Here is a 6,115-nt window from a genome sequence, read left to right as displayed (position 1 = left end):
ACTTTTCTTTAAAGATTTTAAAATTTATTTTAGAGAGAGATAGAACATGGGGGGAGGGGCAGAGGGGGAGGGAAATAGAGAAGCAGACTCCCCAACAAACACGGGACCAGATGAGGTGCACCACCCCGAGATTATGACCTGAGCTGAAACCAAGACATTTAACCAACTTTGCCACTCAGGCACCACCCGCCCCCCTTGTCAGAGTTTTATTTATCATGTTCATCATTTGTGGTAAAGCACTCGGAAGCACTATCTTACAGGAAGATTGGAGTGAAGCAACAAAAGATGTGCATTGAAACCAAAAGAAATGATGGTAATAGCACAGGGTGTGCCAACTTAATTGTAAATCCCAGGAGAGAGAGAGAGCAAGTCACTGAGTGTATGGGCTGGTTCTGGCAGCTTTGAATTCTTTCCCTGATTCCCTTTGTCCTGAGTAGCCTCTTCCACCATGGAATGGCTAAGAATCCGGGAGCTATCCAAGCAAACACTGTGGGGTTTGGAGTTGTGGGACGGAAAAGTCTATGGACAAGTGAGGAAGGGAACTGTGTGTGTATGTTGAGACTAGCAGAAACATGCCTGTTTCCTTGCTTCTTGCTTTTTTGGCTGTTGGTGCCAGGTGGTAAGTAAAGCTGGTTTTGGGAACTGTCCATAGCTGTCCATTCTGATGGCCCCAGTGACTCACAAGCACTGGGAGAAGAAGGTCCAGACTCATACTGCTCCTTTCCGGCAGACCCCTCAAGCCCAGAGCCCCAGCCCCCGCTTGTGGTCTCCCTTTGAGGACCACGATTCCCTGCTCCACCGTGGAGGTTTATAACTACAACCAACCAACATCTGAGAAGTTGTGTGGCTGAGTGGGTCAGGGCTCACGGCTCATACCAGTGGGAGAGTCTGGGGATTTATCCTTAGTGGGCGAGGCCCAAATATTATTGTATGATATAATTCTATAGTTGGCGTCAAGTTTAGATAATCTAGTACTTCCCTATCATCTTATCAGTAAAGATACTGGGGCTCACAGGGGTTATGGATTTTTGTCTTGTTTTTTGATATTCTCTAAGCCATAGATTGAATCAGACCCACACACTTCCCACTGACTGCATTTCATATATTAGTGGGGGAGACACTCCCATGCTGATTAAGATAAAAAAATTCTTTTGAGTGGTTTTGGTATTCTCTAAGAGTGTGGGATTGGCTCTTGCTGGGGCATGCTGGGGCATGCTTCTACCTTTTAGGCAGAGGGGGCTTATCACCCCTTCAGCTCACTCCACCTGAATAGGCTGCCTGCCCCCCTGAAGAGTTCAGGAGGCCTTACCTGTATTGCCAGGCCTTAAGTTCCTTCTCTCTCCTTCTCATTCTCTTTTTTAAAAGATTGTATGTATGTATGTATGTATGTATGTAAGAGAGAGCACGTGCATGAGCAGGGGAGGGGAAGGCACAGAGCCAGAGGGAGAAGCAGACTCCCCCCTGAGCAGGGAGCCCCATTCGGGGCTCCATCCAGGACCCACAGATCATGACCTAAGCTGAAGGCAGATGCTTAACTGGCTGAGCCACACAGGCACCCTTCTCTTTCTCTTTAAAAGAAACAATTTTTAGTTTTTGTTTTGGTGTTGTGTAAATTGTTGACAAAGACTAAATACTTTGGAGGATTTAAATCTAAATTCTCCTGAGAAAGCCACAGCTTCTCTCATCACTGAGATCCATGGTCCATCTGAGCCAGATATGTTGTGGAAAATGAGGAAGAACGTGGTCAGTGGAATTCACCCTTGCTCGCACTGTGTAGTGCAGAGGGGAGAACTTTGGGGTGTTAAGAGGATGGGACAAAATGCAGGCCGGTGGAAAGGCAGAGGAGAGGGGAAGGTGACATAGAAGGCTCCTAGCCCTGCTCTCACAGATTGCCCCAAACTCAAGCTTGAAACAACAGAATGTGATTTCTGCTCCGGAGTCCAAAAGCAAGATGGCAGCAGAGCCGCGCTGTCTCTGAAGGCTCCAGGGGGAGACCCTTGCTTGCTTAGTCCTGGGCTCTGCTAGTCGCTGGCCATCTTAGTGCTCCTTGGCTGGCAGATGCATCGCCAGTCTCTTTCCTCTTGCATTCTTACGGTAAGCAGCAAGGAGAAACCAGGAAGGTGTGCACCTTCCTCACTTTTCTCAAAAACCTCCTCAGCTGAATATTCCAGTTCATCGCTCACACAGCCTGCCGTCCACCCAGCAGTAGAACTGCATTCAGCCAACTTCCTCGCCACTTTGTGACAAGCACCACCTTTCCTCCAGTGTCTAGCAATGTAGTCCCCACCTCGATCTGGGACCTCACCAGAAAGTGGCCTTTATGTTCATCTTTCCACCAATAGTCTCTTCAGGGCTATCTAGGCCTTTCCTGTCCTGTACCCCAGGATTCCTCCTTCCCCTATCCATTACCCAATTGCAAAACCACTTCTACACTTAAGGTAATTTTCACCCCGTTTCTTGGCTCCAAAATCTATATTAATTTCCCAGGACTGTTGTAACAAATGACCACAAACGGTTGCTTAAAGCAGCAGAAATTTATTGTCTCATGGTTATGGACGCTAGAAGTTCAAAATCAGGACATTTTCAGGGTCTCTGGGATACGATCGATCCTTCTTTGCTTCTTCTTAGCTTCTGGTGGCTGCTTGGCCATCCTTGGTGTTCCTTGGCTTATAAGTATATCACTCCAATCTCTGCCCCTTTTGTCACATGGTATTCTCTGTATCTGTGTTTGTTTGTTTCTAGAGAGAGTGTGTATGAGCAGCGGTGAGGGGGGTAGAGGAGCAGAGGAAGAGAGACAGAATCTTCAAGCAGACTCCCCACCTAGCACAGAGCATGATGCAGAGCTCAATCTTCTGACCCTCAAGATCATGACCTGAGCCGAATTAAGGGTCGGACACTTTACCCACTGAGCCACCCAGGTGCCCCTGTGTCTCTGTGTTTAAATTTCCCTCATTGTAGAATAATTCCAGTCATTGGATTAGGGCTCACCTTAATGTAAACTTAGTGACATGTCAAAGACCTTAGTCCAAATAATTCACATTCTCAGGTACTAGGAGTTAGGACGTGAACATATCTTTGAGGAAGACACAATTGAACCTGGATGGTAAGAAAGGGAAAGTGCATGCAGTTGGAGGGTAAAATACCATCCTCCCATCTCTTCCTTTTCCACCCTAGTTGCAGTTACTAGGTTAAGCCCATTGGTATAGTTTTCTTATGTCACTGGTTCTGGGGAGCCTTCTACTGCCTAGGGCTGAGACTCCACTCCTTGGCCTGGTACTTAACAATCATTAAAATCTGCATCAACTTTTCTTCCAAATCCAATCTTCTATTTCTCTCCTTGAGAAGTAGTATAATACAGTAGTTTCAGTGGAGTTCTGCATATCCAAATTACTAGTCATCACTCCTGTTGATATCTGTTTTACTGTTGTGAGGATCAAAGGTGGTAATGATATGAAGGCCAGTGCCTGCAACACAGTAGGTGCTCAATAGAGACTGGTAATGATTCCTCCACTCCAAATTGTTTGCAGTTCTCTATCTGTGTCCTGCTATTTCCCCCCTTTTTCTTTTTTCTTTTTTTTTTAAGATTATTTATTTATTTATTTATTTATTTATTTATTTATTTATTCATGATAGACACAGAAGGAGAACGAGGCAGAGACACAGGCAGAGGGAGAAGCAGGCTCCATGCAGGGAGCCCAACGACATGGGACCCATCCTGGGTCTCCGGGATCACGCCCCGGGCTGAAGGCGGCGCCAAACTGCTAAGCCACCAGGGCTGCCCTCCCCCTCTCTTTCTTAGAGTGCAGCATTAAAAAAAATAAAAAAATAATTAGAAGCAAAACCATGGGGTGCCTGGGTGGCTCAGCTGAGTGCCTACTCTTGATCTCAGCTTGGGTCTTGATCTTAGGGTCATGAGTTCAGCCCTGTATTGGGCTCTACATTGTGCATGGAGCCTACTTTAAAAAAGAAAAAAGCAAAATCATGACTCTTGTGCAAGTATAAACAAAGATTTTGCTCAACTCATTGGTTAATGAGGGAACCGGCAGGATACAAGAATTGGTTCAAAGTTCATTTAAGAATCTAGGGCTGACTCTCCAAGAGTAACTTTTGAGTTATACATTCCATTAGACAGAAAATTATTTGCATATCTATAAGGCAGAACTATGCAAAATACCTCTCTTTCCTTATAGAGTTGTAAAATATCTCAGACGACAGTGAAGCACAGGCCACACAGAGAAAGAACACTCAGTAATCTCTCCTACCTATTTTTAAAGATTTTATTTATTTATTCATGAGACACACACACACACACACACACACACACAGAGGCAGAGACACAGGCAGAGGGAGAAACAGGCTCCATGCAGGGAACTGGACATGGGACTCGATAGTGGGACTTCAGGATCACGCCCTGGGCTGAAGGCAGCGCTAAACCGCTGAGCCACCAGGGCTGCCCTCTCTTACCTATTTTTAAATTTTGGACTATTTTAATGGTGTTCTCCACGTTATGATAATGAACAGCCCCCAACAATTATTGCTGATCTTCAAAGATTGATTTTATTATGTGTGGCCTGATTATTTACATGGATGCAGCAAAAATCTTAATTAATTGGAATAGCCTCCTTGAATTTGTTCAGCTTAACAGTATTAAGCAACTCTTAATTCCAAAGAACAGACTTCATTTTGGAAATTTTCAAGACAAATCTTGAATCAGACTCTATCATTCTTCTATCCCAAGAGTAGGAAGCCGAGACCCAAACACTTTCTCTGATAAAATTTGCATATTGTGCCTATAAATCTCAGTGAATTTTCCTCTTCTTGAGGTCTCCAAAATTTGCCAAGGTTTCTGGACTGCCAGGGAGTGGACTTCCTTATTACCTGAGAGACAGATCCTGGAAGCCAGATGTCATATTAGTTTTCTCAGGAGGGTTTTATAGGCATTTGCTCCATATACAACACCAACCATTGCTCCCTAGTAGTGGTCTGGTTATCCTTGATTAAATAAAAATCACTCTCAGATATCACACTATAGGGGCACCTGGGTGACTCAGTCAGTTAAGTGTCTGACTATTGATTTCAGCTCAGGTCATGATCTCGGGGTCGTGAGATCCAAGCCCCATGATGGGTTCTGCCTTGGGCATGGAGCCTGCTTAGAATTCTTTCTCTCCTTCTCCCTTTCCCCTCCTCCTTAAAAAAACAAAAAACAAAAAACAAAACACCGTATAGATGACCTTGGTGCAGAATTTTTTTTTTCAATTGTATCTTTGTAAAAAAGAAGATAGATTTTTAATGGACCTATACAATATAAATATCAATATAAAAGTGGAACAAAACTCAGCAGAAGTATTTGTTTTGGAATTCTGAAGGTTAAGTGAAGATCAGCTAACATTTAAAAATGGTTGGTATCAGGGCAGCCCGGGTGGCTCAGCGGTTTAGTGCTGCCTTCAGCCCAGGGCATGATCCTGGAGACTCGGGATCAAGTCCCACGTTGGGCTGCCTGCATGGAGGCTGCTTCTCCCTCTACCTGTGTCTCTGTCTCTCTCTCTCTGTGTCTCTCATGAATAAATAAATAAAATCTTAAAAAAATAAAAATGGGGGATCCCTGGGTGGCGCAGTGGTTTGGCGCCTGACTTTGACCCAGGGCGCGATCCTGGAGACCCGGGATCGAATCCCATGTCAGGCTCCCGGTGCATGGAGCCTGCTTCTCCCTCTGCCTATGTCTCTACCTCTCTCTCTCTCTCTGTGACTATCATAAATAAATAAAAAATTAAAAAAAAATAAAAATGGTATCAGTTTACAAATACATGATCTACTAAATTGTGAATGGGAGATAGTTTACAGCGAAAGAAAGGAAGTTTCCTCATATATCTGTACAAGTAGGACATTGAAAATAACGCCATCCCGTATTCCAAGCAAATAACCACAATGCAATTTCCTTAATCAGTTCACTCGGTCCTATGTAATTAATTCTCACTCTGCTGGATCTTGAACCAGTCATCTGATTTCATGAGGGACATATGCTTCCTGACTGAGTCCCAGCAGTCCTGGCTCCACTCACTGGCACAGTCTGAGCATTGACTAAGCACTCCATCTTGGAAACCTGCTCTGAAGAGTC

This window comes from Nyctereutes procyonoides, unplaced genomic scaffold, assembly GCF_905146905.1.
Source record: "Nyctereutes procyonoides isolate TBG_1078 unplaced genomic scaffold, NYPRO_anot_genome, whole genome shotgun sequence".
Classification (NCBI taxonomy): Eukaryota; Metazoa; Chordata; class Mammalia; order Carnivora; family Canidae; genus Nyctereutes; species Nyctereutes procyonoides.
This window is presented reverse-complemented; position numbering follows the sequence as displayed.